The 20,903-nt window shown below is 40.6% G+C and overlaps 1 protein-coding gene, 1 long non-coding RNA gene and 1 other non-coding gene across 4 annotated transcripts in view; 2 read left to right on the top strand and 1 right to left on the bottom strand.

Annotated features, from left to right (window-relative positions):
* Positions 1-20,903, bottom strand: part of LOC114873803 — a 72,274-nt gene that overhangs the window by 41,043 nt on the left and 10,328 nt on the right. The window lies entirely within an intron of this gene.
* Trnag-gcc lies at positions 9,857-9,927 on the top strand. The gene has a single exon. It is a non-coding gene; the product is annotated as a tRNA-Gly (tRNA).
* LOC114873804 lies at positions 16,291-19,453 on the top strand. The gene is made up of 2 exons (XR_003788994.2): positions 16,291-18,618; positions 19,063-19,453. It is a non-coding gene; the product is annotated as an uncharacterized LOC114873804 (long non-coding RNA).

The raw sequence follows: 20,903 nt of genomic DNA, 5'->3' as shown, positions 1-20,903 counted from the left end.
CAATTTACGATCAATTTTCTTCTCCTTGAAGGAAAAACCACTTTTTTATGGTCCTTTACAATACAAAGAAGTTTGAAAAGCAAGTTTGATCGTCGATGGAACATTCTATTGCCGCTTAAGGGTGTTTTCCAGCGAGGTGGAAGGAAAAACTGCTACTGACTTTCAGATAGCTCATATTTTGCAAATAATAGACAAACGTTTACAGAATGCTGCATATATTTCCGACAAATGTAATTGTATTGATAAGCTTCTAGAACTATCACGAAGTATTTTCACGTTTGAGAAAATAGTATGCATCGAGAGAAGAGATTTCATGAAATTTCACGAATGCCCTAAATAAATGGTTTCAATTTCGCTCGTTAATACATTTCGATTACTTAAACGAATAGCTGTTAGATTCAGAGAAAGTCTGAGAACAACGAACTCTCCTTGTTTTCATTCATACCAGCGAAATACCTTCCTTTTCTCAGCGAAGTACCAATTAACTAGTTGTAACACCACCACCTACTCCGCGTTGCAATTAAATTGCAACCAGAATTTTTTGCGTCTTTCCTACGAATTTCCCAAAGATTTCACACAGGAAACTGTTAGAGGTTGTTACATTATTAAATGAAAAATTTCGAAATATCTAAAATCTGACATTATTTGTTTGTTGAAAATTTTCAAAAGATCAGGAATTTTTTACTTTAATATCCTCTGTCAATTTTCAAAAAAAATTCAAAAAAATCGCACGACTGTTATAAACTCTTGATCGATCGACAGATTTTCTCTTTTTCTGTTTCAAAATGGCCACTTGACCCGGATCCTCTCAACCAGGAAGTCGCGTTTTTCATGCAAGGCTAGTTTTTACCGTTATCTGATATGCAATAAACATTTATTCAATTTGTCGTTTAAATATGTTTTAAAAAGCTGTTTAGTTCAAACGAGTCTGAGAGATCTGCTACTACCCCTTACAAAAACGCAATATTCTTCAAACAACTAAGAATAAACCTACGAAGTGAAATAACTGAAAAGCTGAATAAGCAAAAGGGTTAATGGATACTTGAAATCTATAATCGACACCATGTATCATGGAAAACGCCGAAAGTTTCATCAAGGAAAACGGTGGAACATCTTCCCGTTTACACTGGTCATCTTACCGTATTCACCGACACGCGCTAATTACATTGCTCATTATGTAAATCGAGTTCGTTTTGCATTTGTATCGTAGCTGCGTTTACGTTTCTCGCCATTTTTAGTCGTCGCCGTTCGCACGCCGTCTCGAATAACAACGACAGTAAAATCTGTCTAAAGTCTGGCTGGAAAAGTTGTAGCCTAGACATACAAATGTGTTCGTCACCGTTTTCCCCGACAGGGAGAAGTCGCGAAATTTCGTCCGATATAAAAATATATGTTAATTTTCAATTTATTTGAGCAAAAAGGATCGCCCCTTTTACGGATACGACCGATCCCTAGGTATATTTTTGCAAACCACTTTTCCTACCGTGTAACCTTTCAAAATGGCGCTGGTTCGCATTCATTCGCGTCACACCCTGTGCTGCCCATTCGCATTCACCTTCACCGTTCTCCCCACCCCTTTGCTCTTTCTTTCTTTCTCACCGGTCCCCACCCTTATATCCATCGCTCACGATTCTTATAATCGCTGCTGCAACACCCCCGCTGTTTCGCGTGCATCCGCACACTAGTCAAAATCACCCCCCAGAACTTTGACAGCGTCCACTCGTTTTACTGATCCTCCCCACGATTCATTAATCCCTACGAGCCCTTTCTCGCGGAAGACTGAAATTTTTTCTTTCACCTACACCTCTCGTTGCTACAGTATAGCTTTCAGTCAGAAAGTTTATATTTACAAACGTTTGTATCGGGTTGATTACAAAAAAGAATTTAACGTCAAATGCAATGCCGGGGTAGTTGCGAGAAAAATGTCACACCGTCGTCGTTTCACGTACAAACTACGAAGAGAACACGATAATTTCCCATTTCTTAGAAAGGCCCTACCTCTAAAGCCCCGAATTCGGCGAATTATCGGGGGGCTTCCGTAATTACACGGCTAAACCCTACAGTGGTCGTGCAGATGACATTAACCGGCCATATACGAAATTTTCTTATACCGCAATAAATCATTTGCGCTAAATTTTGTGTTCTTTACAGGGTAGTACGTGTTCTTAATAATAACCCTGTGAGACGTTAAAAATTTTCACAAAGTTGCAGACCCATCGTGGCTGTTTGAAAAGAATATGGTATTGATCCTGTTAACTAAAATTTCAGCAAAAATTTCTAAATGAAAAATACAAATTTATTTGTTAAACAATTTAACAGCGGAAAAACAACGCATATCCCCCTGGATCAGAGATACGCACGCATCTGAGAATTACATCATCGCTATTATACGATGAACTCAGCACAGAACGACGCTTCGTGCCATTCGAATCGTGTAACGAACCGACGTCCAATGTTTAGGTTCATTAATTTGGAAAAAGCACACTTGTGCTCGCTTTAGTCCAGACTGAAGCTTCTAACACAATTTCGCTTGTACAGGTTGTCTCAAAGGAAATGCACGCAGAGAAACTGATAAATTATAGAGAGGAAAAGAAACTGAAAAGTCCTTTGCAATTAACACGTTAAAATGTCCTGTACTTTTTTCCTTTCAGTTATTCCTATTTATGGTAAAAGAAAAATGATCGTGTAACTCGTGGAAAAGCGTGTTTACATCCGATTAAAGAGTTAAATTTCATTAGGGAACGTGAAACAGCAACTTTTCCTTACTATTTAATTAAACATTGCCCACACGCCTACTGCACTTTCCTCTTATCTAATCCCCTTCAATTATAGTACCTTATCAACGTAATACCCGCGGGATGATATTCGCTGGTCGGTAAAATGAAGATAAGTGACACGAGGAGAGAATGTTGTGGAGAAATTCTGAGAAAAATAGGTAACCAAAGTTAATTAGAAGGTTTTCGTTAAATGATGATTGAAGGACTTCAAGGAAATCATTGATTGTTATTGTTGCTCGTTAACGGGTCCTTCTTCGCAGGCGGTTTCCTTTCACGAATCCCGATTTTAGATTTATTTGAAACGTAGAACGTTTTCCCAGCATTTCTTTTTTTTTCATTTTAAGAAAAATTAAAAGTATACCATGACCGACAACCGCAGCTTCTCTGCGATAAAATAAATGGAAAAATCCTTGACCATTTTCCGATCTGCAGCTCCGTTTTCGAAATGAAAGCGATTGAAAAGTGGATATTCGGTGTGTGTACGTGGCCTCATGTGTGCTTTTCTCTCAACCATTTGCCAGTTGAATGGCATACACATCCAATAGTAAAACACTGAATTTTCAATCGCTTATATTTCGAAAACAAAGCTACGAATTGAAAAATGGTCAAATCTGCCTCTTGGGTCGCTCAATGTAGAGGGTGTCTAATTCCACCGTTTTTAAATATTTTTTTAACCAACAAAATTATTAACTTGAACTATTTTAAATGGCATAGTTCTATACTTTTAACTAGTAGTACGCCAGTAGTACAAATGACGAGTTAACTTGTCAGAACCTACACAGAAGAGACTAGAAATTGTTAAACGAAACACAAAGTTGCGGAAGAAACGAAAAACTTCCTTTTCAATAGCGCGATCAAACCGCGCAAAGTTTTGCACGTTGAATTATAAATGTTTCAAAGGCTTTATCGCTTTTAGATAAGCAGTTTCAATCGCGTAACTCGTTCCGCTCGATTGACTTCAAATCACGATTTCATTCGCGTTGCATTGATTACCGTGCGGAAATGCGTCACCTTACCGGTTTCACATAATAAATCATTTTTGTTTTTTCCTCCAACGATCGGCAACAAGAAAAAAGCCTGGAAATCATATGTTATTTGCCATATAAAAAGTGTTGGAATATTTGAATTTTACATAAGTGATGAACTTTGAGTGACTTTTATCGCTCGGTATAGTCATTAACTCGAGAATTCTATTTTTATTAAATGCTATGCGATCTTAATTCGGTAGAAAAATGATGAATGATCGATTACACAGACAAATAAGAAATAGGTAGCTAAAAATATGTGTCGGGAATGAATGACATGAAAAAGAAAAGAAAAAAAAAGGATGGACTCGAATGTAGTATCAAGCTCGACGCAATTTGCGCGTTGAAAAAAAGAAAAGAAGAAAAGAGTAGCAACAAATCTACCTGTTTATCGTTAGCTAACGAATGACCGGTCGCCCATTTTCGGCCTCTGCTCACCAAACCATTACGAATTCCGCCTTCTTAATCGGCTAGTCCTCGCATTTGCATATAGATGACGAACGGTAATGTATAACCAGCTTAGAACTAGCTGCCTTCGATACTTTTTCATGGTACGCACCGGGAACGAGAGGTAAGAAACTATCAGCGATGAACCAACAAACGCGAAACGCACACTTTTCGATTCCATTAGAAAAACTAATGGGTTGCATTTTGATTTCTTGATAAACTCGTAAGGATTTAATGATTTAAAGCCCTACGCTAGTGCTTTAATCCTCGGACGGCGCGGCGGACCATGGAGAGAGACCCGATTTCAATTTCCCAATCCCAAGTTTCGCTCTCGATTGACCCAGACTCCGCTGTTCAAGGGTTAATTGTTAGAAATAAAAAATTCTTTGTTACACGATGCCGATTAATGTAGCAATAATATGCATTCTTAAATGCATCAATCGTGTCATTTCTCCACGGTTCGATTTACGACTTCGCCTTATCACCGGCGTGCTGCACCTGCTACCCTAGACTCGAACTTATTAACGCGTACCCTGTTCATATATTTTTATCGAAAAAGGCGAACCTAACGCTCTCTATAAGTAATCGAGCCCGCATTTCTTCTGCTAGCCAACTTTTCATATCTGGACTATCGCCAGGGGGACATACCCATGGACACCGGTGAATTATGAGACAAAACAATGTTCGACCTGTTATTTCTGTAACACCCTGTATAGAAAATGAAAAAGAAAGAGCTGTTCCAACGAGTATAAAGGGGATAGACGGCGAGGTAAGCGAACAGAGGCAGAGGAAAGGAAGAGACGTGGTCGTGGCAGTATTCTATCCGCTTTAACGACGAGTTTCAGAGCGCGAGAGGCGCTTTCTCCTCCTCCTTATCCACCTCCTTCTTTTCCACCTCTAGTTTCTTCGTCGCTCTGCCTCTATCTCCACCTCCGCCTTGTGCTTTTGCCTCGTCTTCTCAGCCACCTCTTCGGGGTCTTTCCGAATTTTTCACTCATCTCCCCCTTTAAACCGGTGTTCTCCCTCCTTTTTCCTTTCTCGCTCGATGCTCCACGTCTGTTTTCCTCGCTACCTCTCTATCCCGTCCCTCCACCCTCTCGCTCCTTCATTTTCTTATCCGTTGGTCGTTTCCTTCAAACTTTATCCGTGTCGGTGATTATGAAAATGGCTAAAGTCGTGTATTGGATCATTCCATAAAGTAACGCTATAACTCAATTCGTCACGTTACCGTAGAGATTCAGGGTACTATTCGAAATTCCAAAATTAAAAAATGGAAAATCTTTCTAAATTAAAAATTCTAATTTAAGGGGTAAAATCATCCCTGAAAATTTGCGACAAGAAAAAGGGTTCCGTTTTCTTTAATATTATTCTATCGGATATTTTTCGGTATTCTACTGAAACGGGTGGTTAGTTTAGAAGCACCCTGTATAATAGGATGACTTTTCACCGTACTGAAAACGAAACAATGTCCGCGTTGAAAGTCAGGCTAGCGCGGTTTCAATGATTCCATGCTTCAGGAATGCCTGAATCGTGCGTGTCATTGCACGGAAGTGGAAGTACGGTAATTACAAGGGGTCCAGTGATTACGATAGTTTCCACCTTAATGCCTTGTTGTCCTTTATAATCAGGAGTTCGAGTTATCGTCGAATTTCCAGCACGCCTCACCGATAAATAACGTCGAGAAATGCCATTCGCGTGACTTTCCTTCCACCTTTCTTCAAATCTTCCACTTTCAAACCACAAATTCTCGTTAATGCACGGGGTGCAGCAAAATTTGTGACAGTGAAAAAAATAATCGTTAAGCGTATTCTGTCTTTGCCACGTGGAATATCTCTCCGGTGTCCATCGATTTTGCAACGAACCTCGCGACAAGGCATCAGAAAACAAGGAAAATTTCGTATTGAAATGAAATTCATCGATCGTATCGCGAGTCGATGGATTCAAGTGTTCTTTTATTTTTTTCGAAATTCACGTTTCCCGTAATTCTTTGAGAGTTCGCAGACCGTGGTCTCCGTGCAGGGAAATTCGCAAACGTTCTTTCGCGTTCGCTCGCGGGTACACGAGTTTTCGTGTACATCAAAAAACTCTCTCTTTCCCATCGCATTTTCACGTCTAGACGTGCTTCCACTTACAATAGTCGCCGACAGTCATCGCCGAGCCGCTGCACAATTTACTTTTAATTCTCATCAACGTGTGCTACCTATACGTACGTCGCGTTTAACGCGGTATCAAGATCTCGTCTCATCGCCGGGATAAAGTTAAAAGCATTTTACGTACGACTCGACCTACCCCATCCCCTTACGAATTTATTTAATTTATAATTTATCGCCGTATCAAAGACGGAACAGTGACGGACGATAAGCAAGATAAAGAAAGAAAGGGAAAGAGGTTTTCATATTACGCTGACAGTGATCGAAACCGGAAGTGGAGATTGTCTGAGAAGCTATCAGGGTGTTTCTTTCGCGGTAAGCATCGTTTTTACCGGCGCCGCGATCATCTGTCGACGATTTGCGCTTAACTTCTTCCTATGTACGTCACTATCGAGGCTCTGAAGAGGAAGAAGAAGAAGATGAAGAAAAAAAAAAGAAAAAAGAAAGAAGTTGAGGAACGAGACTCGCTAAGTGACTGAGCGAGCGAGTAAATACGTAAGAAAGAAAAGAAGAAGAGAGACAAAGTTTTTTGTATGCCTTCGCTTGGAGGGTCTCTCGGCAGGGTTGGATACTCTTATTCTTCTTATTCCTCTTTTCCCTCTCATCTTTCTCTTATTACTCCTTTTACGCCACGCTCCACTCGTCTCCTCCTGTATCTCCGTACTCTGATTTTTTCTCTTCTCCTATACCACCTCTTCCTTTCATTTACTTCGATTCTTTCTATTTTTCGATTATTATACAAAAATAATGTTATTGTATCGAACTATAAACTGGATAATCCCGAATACGAGATAATTTCACCAGGAAATTTCGTGAATTCAAACTGAAGCAAAAAGAAGAGAATATACTAGAAGAAACACCTGGGAATTAACTTTTTATACACTGTACTAATTTATTTTTTGTTTACAGTGACATCATTTTGCAATGATTTTATCTGAATTGAAATACAACTTGAAGAACTTGTAAAAAATTATATATCAGTCGAGAAAATTGAAAATGAACCCCGTTTCACTGAACATCCTGTATATAGTTCAAATTTTGTTTTATTATTACTATGATGATTTATTTTTGTGTATTATAACAATCCCTTTTTTGTTAAAACAGTGGGATTGTAATACCGTAAAGAAGTTTATCTTTTGATGTATTATATAAATAAAAAGTTTCACTCATGGCCAAGATAGAGCATCGCCTAACTATTGAACCTTCAGCCGTCTGACTGTTAAATAAAGAGAAGAAGAGAGAGGGAAGCAGACAGCGAAGGTCGACCACTCGTCAAACGTCCCTCATGGTAACTCTTGTTCAAAATTTTATCTATCCCACGCGCGTTTCTCGCGACGCACCCCTTCGAAACTAGCGAAACCCGTCTTTGACGATTTTCGAATCACGCTGGGTCTAATTCGACGCAGAAACGCGAATTCGCCGTGAGATTTTATGAATTCAAACCAAAGCAAAAAAGGAGTTCGTCACAATCGTGTCATAATTTAATCGTTAACTTCTGACACGATTTCATAAGATAAAAATAATTGAATTTCAATTTTACCATTCGGCTGTTAATTAGAAGTTAGTATATTTTATAATTCTACCTCTGTCAACCTTGTTCTCCAAAATTTAATTAACTTTCAGGTACTTGCCAAGGGATCTGTCTTACCTGAAACAAAAGAAAGAGAAATTCGTTTTAAAACTCGTTATAAAAACTAACATAATTTAAAATTCTCTTGAAATACAATAATGCAGTTTCGCGATGGTTCTTCTTTTTTTTCCTTCTTTTTAATTTTCAACTTCTTCTGGATACGAAATACGTAAAATACGCTTTGATCCCGCACGATTTCACGCAGATAGGAGCCGAAGGGAAACAAAGAGGGTGTCCAAGGAAAGGTGAGCTCTTTTCCCTCCACTTCTGCTACGGTGCTCGCGAAAACGAGCTGCACCAGAAGAAAAACGGCAATCTATTTCGAGGATTTTCGAGAAGGCTAGTTGGCAGCATTCGCAGACTCTCTACATCTCGAGATCGCCAGTTAAATAATTCGAGCTTTCTTGGAAGTGATCGATCAACCAGGACGGAGGACCTAAGATCGGAGGACCATTACTTTTATTCTTTTCCCTGTACTTATTACAATTTATATAATTTTTAAAGGAACAGTGTAAAATTTTAAAAATAAAGATCATACATAAAAGAGTCCGAGGATTAAGAGTCGAAATCTTTTTCAAATGAAAATATGACAAATTTTGGTGGATTCAGTAAATGTCAGACTTTCTTGTAACAGTTCAAGATCTTCTGATTCTAAAGTTAACAGTCGGCATACCGATGCCTTTATCACGCTCGAATAGGAAACAACTCCACCCGCGATGCTTCCTCGAAACGAGGCAGCTCGTGTGTCGTGTCGACGAAACGGAAAGGCGCCTTTAGGGTCGCCTCTAAAGGAGCATCCAGCCACGCGCATTACCACCCTATCTGACGCCCTTGCCACGGGGTGGTTAGTCGTTATCAGATCACCGGTTAAGCACAGGTGCGAGAAACGTTCATACGGTACACCCCTGCGCGGTGAGGTCGAAAATTATCGAAAGAAAATTAAAGAAAAAGATAAAGGAATACCATGGTCAGTTAAGACGATGTGATTTTTTCACAAATCCGCTAATTTTTCTGATAATAACCAAAAGCAACGGATTATCTAATCTCGTATTATTATAATGACGATAATATTATCGTCAAATATTTTCAGATAAAAAGAAAAGAAGATCGTTAACGTCGTTCAAAAATGATTGAGAACGAGCGTGTCACATAACGTGATCTCGTTTCAAGTTGTTGGACTTTCGAAGGGAACAAAGGGCACACGCCGTTCCATATGCATTAAAAGTGGATGAATAATTGACGACAGATAACAATCAGCTTCGTTCTTAATTCACTTCAACGAGCACATGCATAATGCGTTCAATGAGAATTTCACGTCCCAGCTAACGTCTCTTTCGTTGATACCGCCCGGTTGAATGGCATTCGTTAACGATTATCAACAATGCCATCGGTCAATTCTGAAATCGATTTTATTTCCAGAATTTTATCGAATCTCGGTTCGTGAGGTAAAATCAAAAATGAAAGAATGACAAATTCGGAAAGATAAAAAAACTGAAAAATCATCTAAGTCCTTAATTAATCCTTCATAATCTTGGTGCACATTTAATTCTAATTTGAAGACAATGCTCTTTTTTTCATTTTTCATTTTCTTTCTTAATTTTGACATCGTCTTTTATCTTCTATTGTTATGGAACTCTAAAGTAGTCCAATCGCATAAGACATCCTGTACAGGGCGCACTCTCTGCAACGTTTGGATCCCAATCTCTGTTGCATATATCCAACTTTTCCTGTAATAGGCTTTTTTATGTTACAAGTGCTTCGTTAGATACGAAAGGGTTGAGATTAGAATATTTCGCTCGAAGCCTTCCTATTAGTGGTATGTTACCAGCATCGGTGGTTCAGTGGTAGAATGCTCGCCTGCCACGCGGGCGACCCGGGTTCGATTCCCGGCCGATGCAACCCCTTTGGGGGAAAATGTTTTTTTTTCTTTTTGAAGACATTTATTTATACAATTTTTAAATTTAACTTTGCAAGCATATCTATTTGCCTGCGTTTTCTGTCGTTATTTATGCAGAAAAGGTGGTAGCACTAGAACTACCAACGTTTGATGCAGAAAATTAAATACCTTGGTAAAACTTATAATTTAAAATAAGAAACTTGAAGCCACTCATTTTAACCGGTTTGGTAGTTCTAGTGTTAAAATAGAGCAGAGATCTCTTAGGATGACCTTATAATTTGTTTTAAAATTAGTTTAAATAAATTACCTAAATTCAGGAACTTCAGTTCTTTCGTCGAGGATAAAAACGGATATGGACGTGAATTAGGACACCTCTGCATAATTAATACAGTTGGAAGTAAAAATAGGGTGAAGTAAGGGGCTAACTCATACCTTGGTAATCGATAACAATTTCAAATAACGAAGATTTCCTAAATTATTCATAACACTTCATCTTCTTATAGACTTTCTACTCGCTAAAATTTCATTCGAGGTTCGACGACTGAATGTTTTCCCGAACATTTGGAACTCTGTGACAGTGTGGCTCAGGAACGAGATACACGAGCAAAGAAATCAGAGTTCAGTTTTAAATTACATGCCTTTTGTACCTCGTACGAAATGAATTCCAAAACGTGTAAAAGAATTGAGCGCTTGCGCGGAGCGGAGTATGTCCAGAAAAATTCCGGGATAACAGGATGCAGAACAAAGTAAAGGAGCGACGTAGAAACGGCAGGCAGTGATTAAACTAACCAGCACCTCTTCTAAGAACATTACGAAAGAAATAACGCAATTGGTTCCTAGGAATCGAGTATCACGAGAACAAACGATCCCATTGAAAGCCATGATTATACAGCCGCGACATGTAAAAAATACTGATCGCGTAACTCGTACATCTGCCATGAGAAAAGATAATGATAAAACGCGCGTGAAATATTTACCAGCCACACATTCAGGCCAACAGACATGTGTCACGAGAGGAAAAAGAAATCAATTTGACTGTGTATTGGCGGAATTTTTAATATCAGGTGTACGCAAAGAAGTTTTCAGCGTTTCTTTTTCGGTAAACACATCTAAACACCGTTAAAGTTGCATAGAATGCTAAGGAGTTAAAATTTTTTTTATAGAATTTCGTAAATTTTTAATAGAACTAACTTTCAACCTTCGCTCTGTACATTTTTAGTTGAAGAGTACTCGATTCTGATGGTTTTACTTTCTAATGCGTCATTCGATCGGAATGGTGTTCACCACCTGCAGCGTTCGCTTCAACGCGTTCTGTTTCATTAAATTTCTAATAATTTTAGGGTTGTGATTTTATGACACGTCATACAAACTAGAGACATCTTAAGTTATTAATCATATTTCAGCACCTTCGAGCCTTTTAAAGCTACTTATCCCAGTGCAACGAATAAATCTACCCAAGACGACCTGAACGTGTTAACGTAGTTCAAAAGAAACCCTTTCTTTTAGTCCCAAAATACCCATGTACCCCTAGAAGTTTCATTACTACAGTGACCATCTACACCCCCTGACCTGACACCAACCCTTTCCTTCTAAGAGGCCTGCTAGGTAATTTCACAGGCCCTGAAGAAGTACTCGCCATTTTTTTTTTTTTATTTTACCTCGCTCTAGCCTTCGCCATAATAGGATTATTGCCTTTTGCAACGCGAACGAAGGTGGTACGGTCTATCTTTCGGTACTCTTCACAAAGAAATCAAACTGGTAAGAGGGCGAAAGAGAGAGGGAAGGCAGTAGTAAAGATCCTCGTCGATTAGGCTCCTTTCTACCTTCGTTAGTAGCCTACAAACGTTCGTTAGTGTCGCTTCGAAAGGACTCAGTCCTTTGGTCGGTCGTGGCTAGTATTTATCTGGCCGGACAAAAAATTTGTCGGCGAAAAGGTATCGATGACGCCTCGTAGCAGACTAGTTAGCTTCGTTAATTGATGAACCTTATGGGGCTGCTACTATTTCATTCTGTACGCGACCTGTATCGCACTTTGATGGCGCGCCATCAAATTATGGAACAGAACAAGAATTTCTTCGTTCGATTTCATTGCAAAACGCTGTTAATTTTATTTATTAGATTAATTATTGTCAAAGAAAAATGCAACAGCCCCAAGAATTCGTGTCATCGATATCGACTATTTTTCCCGAATACGAGGGAAATAAGGGTGTCAAATAATGAATAAAATTGTTAAACACTAACATTTTAAGACGAGAAGAGAGGATTACGCTACATTGCTGAAATAAATGTGCAAAGAAGAGAGAAGCGAACGTAGAGAGGCTAAATTCCCTCAGTAACGTTTACTCTGATAATCCAATAATGCTCAGACGGTTTGAAAACTTTGTCTCCCTTATAATCCTATGCTCCCTGCACATGAGATCAATTTTAGCCCAAGTACTTCCTTAAGCAGCACTCGCCACTAATCCTACCAAAATTGAATCGTATGAAACGTCATTATCTTTCCATCATAGCTCCGACAAATAATTCTACAACTTTACTACCTCACCCGCCCACCTTTCCCTTATTTTATCCATAGAGAAATAAAAACAAAGATCGTCAAACATTCTCTCCCCCCTGTTTCTCTGATTCTAAGGGTACGCGGTGGGATGGAATTGAATTAAAACGATAAGTATCGTTGTCGCGCTTTCGCGGACGGGAAAGGGAGGGAGAAACTGCACAACAAGAGTTACAAAGAGACAGGGAAATGAAAAGACCACGGGGAAGAGGTGGAGTAAAAAGTGGCGAGAAGAAAAAGCGTAGAGTAGGATGAAGAGGAAGAAAGAAGAGGGAGATAGCGCAGGCATGCAGCTAAAGCAGAGATACCATAGTACGATATCGCGTCTTTGTATGCGCGCGCAAACGTGTACACGCATGCGCTTGGAAGCGAGTCCGTGGAACCGAATACGCGGGCATACATCGCCACCGTGCGCCAGAAAATCCCAATGGGGAAAAAATTCAACGTGCCATTTTTTTATCCACTCGAAATATCGAATCTTATTGAACTACTTTAGAAAAATAGTGTGCGATCGGTCAGACCTTTAGCGTTCCCCTATGACTTAGGGTACTAAGTTTTTATCAGAAAATCTTGGAATCTAGTATATACATTCAAGATTCTATTACCTTTAAATTTTGATTCCCTTCTTTTTTCGATTATTTCTTAAAATTCTGCCTCAGCGTGAGGCACGGCGGAGCGAAGAAAAAAGGCGGGAAAAAAGAGCGAAATATGTAGAGGGGGAAAAAAGTGGAAAAGAGTGTTGCTGAAAAAACAAGGAGGGGGAGGAAAGAGTGAAAAGACGAAGGAAGGGAGAGCAAGAGTAGGAGGAGTGTATCCACGCACGTACCGTGCGCGCTCGTTTTGTACACGAGTAGCGTGTCGTATATGGTAGGTGACGCTTGAATCCGAGCCCTCCTACACTTAAGAAAGCGGCGAGCGAAGAATTCACCGCGGGCGTGTACGCGTACACTGTCCTCCATAAGTATTAGGGCGCGTAGAAAATTTGTCACCAAATTCGATGGTACCCTTTCGTATTCTTCCAGTCGGTTATAAATGGAACAACGAATATATCCTTTCTAATTACTCGGACGTTGATCAAATTAATTCATCATTTCGCGATAATGTTCCCCGATTACCAATATATGTACGAAAGATGAAGAGTGTACTTGTTCCAATAACTCAGACAAATTATTACATAATCAAGAAAAGTTGCAAGTGTCCTTATACTTCTGGACGGCAATGTACGCACCCACGCGGTCACAAGCACACATGTCACACATACGGGGATCTTTCTCTGTGTCGTTTACGTCGTATCTTGCGCCTCTCTGAACGCTTTATCTTACTCGGTCACGTACCGTTTCCCTCGTCGTTCTTCCTCGCTCTATCAACCTCGGTCTTTCCCTCTATTCCACGATATTCCCTTGCAAACTGTCATAATCAGAGATCCATGCCATTTTATAGATGATGTAATGGTTATGAAATTAGATTCGAAGGATAATTTTATATTTTAAATTGTTACCATTTTATTGTACACCGCCGAGCAGCGATGACTCCTAGGGATCTAGTTTCTGCACCTCGTTGCTTTGTTTATCAATGATTCTAGGAAATGCTGGGAATGATTACGCGACGCTATGGGAGACTGACTGGAGCACATCGTGCACGCTCTAATTTCTCTTACCCTTCATAAATATCCCCCCTATTTCGCACATTCTTCCTTTCTTTGCTCAAGTCATTTACCCACTCGTGCTGCTTCTTTCCCGTTTAGTACTCTTTTGTTAACTCGATCCATCATTCACCCTCTTCGCATTCTTCGCATCTTCGGGAAGGGATGTACTACTAACTTTTTTTTGTAATGCTGGAGGAGAAATACTGTTACGTACGCGCAGGTTGACCCCCGTTGCACTATTCGGCTAGGGAGCGCCCGGGCAGTATGGGACTCGTAGCGCCCACGCGAAAAAAATTCGGAGTCGCACCCTACCCGCTAAAACCCCTCCCCAGTGTGGGCCGCCGGTACCCTTTCAACCTTTGGGGTTATCGCAGGAATACCGGCGTAGGATGTACTACTAACTTCCTCTAGAGAAAATGACGATGCAAGGAATGAAGGCAAACCACAGGAGAAATAAAAATCTGCCATCTAGGAAATATGGAAATTCCTCTAAATAATGAAACTAACTCGGAATACGTGTTGGTGAAACCTTAGTATGGGTCAAGAACGAGCCGGCCACCCTCTGTTTGAAGGGTTAGCTGACGGCATTCTGCGCGTGATCGCTATCACGAATGGAAGCGCAATCGAGGCGGTAATTGCTATGCCAATCTCGATCGATTTTCAACGGTCGTTGAATGTCTGTGGCCCGTTTCGCCACACACACAGCGATGTCCCAAATTTCTATCTCCTCAAGATTCCACGGAACGATCTTTCGAGCATCGTTCACCGATCGTCGTGAACGATAACGTTCGGAATATCGAATTCTTGATAGAAACTAACGATCGGATATAAAAGAAACGATTTACGATTGGTGTGTTATCGAGTCATTCTGAGAATATTCAGGAATAATTCAATAAACAATCGAAAGAAACGATTTGCAAAGAGAAGTCTAGGGACAGTGCCCGATCATCTTGTGATCCAACTTCTTCTTTGAGTCCTCGCTACTTCTTTAGAAATTCGATACGTAGTGATACAATGTGACGGCTAACACTGGCCAGACAACACTTTGTCGAACTTGTTTTACTAGGATAATGCTACCGCAGAACCGAAAGTAACGCGATGCTTTTCTTGTGGCTCTCTGCGAGGAGCCTGTTGGGTTGGCTCCGTCCAACGTTTCAGACCTTTACGTTCCTTCCATGTTATCACTAGCCGAGATGGGACATCTGACACAGGCTACCTGAATAACTTGCTCGTTTCTGACGATAGCGAAATATACATCGAGAGGGACGTAACGCAACGTTAATACAGTAGCTGCTCGATAATTTCGCGCTTTCGTGGCTCCGGAGGTAGGAAATTGTTAAATTACTACCGTAACTATGGCGCGTATATCATCGTCTTAATATCCGTCGATAGAGGAAAAACTCGCTGTATCACTCCGACAGGAAGTGAAAAGAAGAAAACCATATTTCTTGTCTTCTCTCGCAATCTTCCAACAATCTCCTTCCTGAATTTAAAAACGCTCGTTACTTCGCGCGAACACGTTCGAATAGCGAAGAGGAAGAAAGAGGTAGAGAGACTTAAATGTGTTCTAGAGTTCGCAAGGTTCAACCGATACGCGTCAGTCTGGTATCTCGTGAGAAAGATGATTATAAAGTTTGATTCTGCGAAATAAAAGCAACGGTTCTACGCGAAAAAAAAATACGTCTACAGGTCCGCTTTGAAATGCCTACAATGCAGTCCAGAGTGCATCTTCTTTACAAGAAGAGCACAATATTATGAAACTCACCAATTTGACTTTTTTTTTAAATTATATTGACTTTCAAAATGAATAATTTTTGCAAAATCATAATGCGAATTCCTGCGAAATAAAAAATGAATTTGTATCTGTTGATTATATAATAATCAAGCAAAGTTACAAATGTCATCTCCTACAAAATAACCATCAAGAATCATCCCTTTCCCGCCTAGGTTTCTGGAGCGAAACGAGCCGCAATTCATTAATCTGTATAAAAATAAATGCCTTTTTACAGTGCATAGCTGTACCGGGCAAGAGCGACGCTCGCAACGCGCATGCGCGTGCAGAGTAGTGGGGAGAAAGAACGCGTAGGGGTATTCCCCTACCACTTCTCTGTTTAGAGTTTATATAGCATGCAATTTTAAGCCCGTTTCAGGTTAGCCACATTTTGTTAAGCGCGACAAACGTGGCACGGTAGTCGGTGTTTTGTCGCGTCTCTGGCTGGTGTGTTTTCCACTATTAAGTAAAGCCGAAGTGTGGTTACAGTTGTGTTGGTGATGATTTCTCTATCCCCCCACTTTATCCCCACCGATTCACCTCTACCATACGAGGCTCCGCCTTCAGCCTTCGTTCTAGCTTGGCAAAACTACTCGTTTTAGGATTTCACGCTGTTATCTATCCCCTTCCACGTCGCTGAGTGAGAAATAGCGTGATACTGCCTTTATGGACTGGCGGGGGATGACGACCTATTACTCGGAGAGGCAGGAATCTTGCCACATAGAGAGGCAATACGGTGTCTTGGTACTGAACTATCTTGCAGTAGATTCGCTGAGGATCTGCCAACCTGCTAGACTCGTCTTCTTACATAAGGATCCAAAAGTTTCAGTCAACCACTGAGAAATTACTACTCGGTACATCCGTTATTATGAACGTATCTGTTCGATCCAGCGCAAATCCCCTAATGAACTCGGCGACGTACGCCTGGGTATCGTTGAATCTGTCAAATATGGCTACAACCAAATTACTTATGGATGACACGTGCTTCGACCCTGGCAAACGCGGCTCCGAAATTTTTCAAGGAAAAAATCCGCGTCAAGGGCCGTACGTAGAATAGAAGCGAGGGAGAAGTTAAGGTTGGGGATGGCAGAAGGATGTCCCTTAAATGATTGACGGACGGTTAGGCCACAAGCGGTCAGGAGATGGGCCAGTGGTTCCCAAATGTTCTCTATAGCGTTAGGATTACCGAGATAAAGCTGATAATTGTGATTGAAGGAGAAATTGTAGACTAGTTTAGACTAGATACTTTCTATAATATTGTCGTAGAGATAAGATACAGGTATTCTTATCATTTGCCAGGACGGTCCCATCTACAAGTAGCCACTCGATGATGTCCTCAGTTTGGGACTCTTCCAAGAAACAATATCCTAAACCGATGACCAGGAGTTCAACGATTGCAATGTTACGTCAATTCGAGGATCTCTTATGACGTAATAGTCGTCGTTTTAATCCTTTATTTAAGATGGAATGACCTTCTGTAATAGGTCATTGAAATCGCCTAAAGATCTATCATTCTCAGATAGACAAAAAACAGAGTGGACTTGGAATTCTCTGAGATCTCTGCTACGTTATGTTCTTTGCCTTTTTTATCTTTATTATAAAATAAAGTTAGTGAACCAGCCTTTCGTAAATGACTGACTGCTTGTAATGGGCGGATATATGTATACGCCTTCCGTAAACGACTGACTACTTGTAATGGGCGTATATATACGCCTCCCTTGAATGACGGATCATTTTTAGAGAGGGTATATATCCGTCCGTCGAAGGGAGAAGGTTTAAATTATCGGAACGATTGCGCATCCTTTATGAAAGGTTTAAAGAATACTTGTCCGAACGGATAAGTTCCGTGTCCGCGCGGCTAATATAAATCTACCAGCGCGTAAAAGTGGAGAACATTCCGGCATTGCGTCGCGTGTCTCTTCCGTGTCTGTGAGGGTCAAGGCCATACAACGACATACGAACACACTCGGAATACGCATTTAGATTCTTGGCATCACGCTAACGCGTCGTCTCGCGACGCACCAAAGACTACGCGTACAATTTAGTAGCCTTACGAACAATAATTTTCCCAGTTATCCGTTGACGCAGTAGAGTCACACGATAATTTTCTTACCACAGAATTCCCTGTTAGAATCGATGTTCGACGATACCTCGAAGGGATCGCTATCGTATAAGGGGTAGCTATTGTAATATGTAAAGTTTGCTTGGAAAGTTGTAAGAAGAAGCTTCAAAATATCCATCGCTACCCCGCAAGGGTGTAACTGTGTTAGACCGAAGAGAGACAGCAGGAATAGTGGCAGAGCATAGCGCATTAGAGGCTCCTCCCTCTGACAAGAGGGAGGTCAGAGCGGTGCTCTGTCCAGCAGAGCCGATTTCGGAGCCGCACAGCTCCACGCTTCTTCTGTGTATTAGATTGTCTGTGTGTTACGAAAACACAGGAAGAGACGAGTGATGGGAGACTAAACTGTAGGGAAGGAAGAGACCTCGACAGAGTGAAAAAATTTTCGGGGCCGAATGAACACTACACTCGCTGTCTTCTTATGCGAGTATACGTTACGCACTTGCCTCTAAGTCAAAGAGTAGGTTCGATAAGTGTATGGATGCTGTTACTGTGTTAGAAAGCGATGGTCAGACTAAACTTCAGGGATTCCTCTCCTGGACAGCACTGTTATGACTCAGTGCTGCTACGAGCCTTGAAGGTGCTTTTACACTTTCTGTTTACGTAAGTACGTCTACAGACAAGCGAACGAAACGAAAAAAAATTCTATGAATCATTCATTAACCCTTTCATTGTGGAGCGGTGGCAACGTGGTTCCTTGTTTAATTAGTTTCTCATTGATTATACGAAATACCAGTGGGAGTATTATTGAGTAGAAGAAAGGCGAATTGAAGAAGGAGTAATTTTTGGTAACAAACGAAAACCGCCTGTAGGCACCCAAGTGAGCACCTCGTGTTGGACGCCCTTCGGCATCGTGCGCCCTAAACGAGCACTTCTCGTTAGACGCCTTCAGGCGCTGTACGCGGTCAAAGGGTTAAACGTTAATTTTCTTCGATTCGAGCATTGATACACGAGCATTTTTAATTGTCTATTCAGGTCATAGAAATATGTGTCCTCAGCAGTCGTCGTGCACCCCAAATGTGCATAGTCTTTTTTCTTTATTTTAAGACTTAGGACAACTGTATGTACACCTGGGTGCAACATAGGCTCCCTTGGTTAAGGGAGGAGATTTCCACCACTTGCCTTCGATCTTGGAAGAAAGCGGGGAGATTTCAGAAAAATCTAAGAAGAGTCGGGAAAGTCGGGAGAAACAAGAGAAACAAGGCAGGTAGTGGAAGCCTAAGTTTTTTTATCTATTTTATTAACTGCTAATTACAATTTGAAAAATAGTCGTTTTGCAGCCTATATTACGAAGCACTTAAATATAATTCAATTAATAACTTTCAATTGAGTAGAAAAAGGAAGATAAAATTGCAGAAGTCGTAAAATGAATAACACTTGTCATCATTCTATGTCAATGAAACTATATTACCATAATAATAAAGAAGGTTTAACAACATCCAATAACAATTCAACTCTAATTTATCAGCAATAAACGTTAGAAAAACGTTCGACCAGAATTGCCTGTTGATTATTTCTCTTTTATGCATTCTCCAAAATGTTCGCACATTCAGGTCACTCGAGGATCAATAGTTATCCGTGTAAAGGTAGTTAAATAGGGTAAATTTAATTATAGCTACGGTATATGCCAGGAGACGATATCGATGGAAGAAAAAGACCTCAGGTCGACGGTCGTAGCAGGGTCGGGTCATACCGGCCAAACAGGAAACGGGACTTACGTCACGGTCTCCGGTACAACCGTGGTTAAAACGACTTTGCAATTTTATATTCTGTTACTTTTACACTTTTCTCTGTGAAAATACACGAAATTAGCAGCGATTGATGTTGCGACGCAAATTATCCCTAAGCGTCGCGGCATCAATTATGCTACCTCTTAATGATTTAATTAACCAATTCGTCTTATTTCGGTTGAGATGCACCTGTATGCTCAAAACCATACACAAGGAAACTCGTATCATCTACCGATATGAAAATGCTCATTAAAATCTAAGAACACTTGGTACGGTTTCCTTATTGGACGAGGAAGTAATCTTCTATTATTCGATACGCACACACGATTTTCACAAGAAAAATTATGTATCCTGCGAAAACGGAATGAAGCGTACACGTGTGCATAGAATACGGTAGAACCTCGTTGGCTAGCACGAATCATGTTTCGCGTAGGACTAATGTCGTGAGTACATTTTACGTGCTGGTACCTGTTGGAGGACGTGACTGGTAAAAGCCAAAGGGAAGACGACGAAAAGAGAGAAAACAAACGGTCGGAGCGAAGCGTACGAAAACAGACCAATGAGAGGTTGCGCGTGCGCGCGCGCCAAAGATAGAAAGAGGATGAAAAGGACATAAAGGATCCTCTTCTTTCCTTCGCGCCAAAGGGGAACCGGTTCCCCGTCAATCTTAGCGCCGTATTGCGAAATTTTGTCCAATCAACATCGCGGCTCTTCCTCCTCGGCCGTTCTTTACGAACATGATTTATTCATTTATTTACGTCACTGCGAAACTGCACGATACTGATAATACAGTAAAACCTTGTACAGTGGCCATACGATAATTTCCCGCCTTTTCGGCAACTAGAGGCGAGGAATTATCGAGCGTTCTTTCCATAGTTCATGGGACACGGTTACACGTTATTCATTACGGTAGATTCTCTCAAAAATTAAATTTCTATTCTATGTTTATCAGCAGACAGAAGTTTCATAACGGTCTAACACAAATTAGCTTATTTGAAATTAAAAAATGTGCCAAGTTTCCAGAGCATGTACAACGTTTAGATCGTCGAAAGGATATAACTCACGCATACTGTTTCTTTTGTAACGCACACTTTCCATTGTTTCAACGTGGTATTGCGTACAACGTTGCCTTCCATTTTAATTATCGAACGGAGAGGC

Source organism: Osmia bicornis, chromosome 11 (assembly GCF_907164935.1).
Source record: "Osmia bicornis bicornis chromosome 11, iOsmBic2.1, whole genome shotgun sequence".
Classification (NCBI taxonomy): Eukaryota; Metazoa; Arthropoda; class Insecta; order Hymenoptera; family Megachilidae; genus Osmia; species Osmia bicornis.
This window is presented reverse-complemented; position numbering and strand designations above follow the sequence as displayed.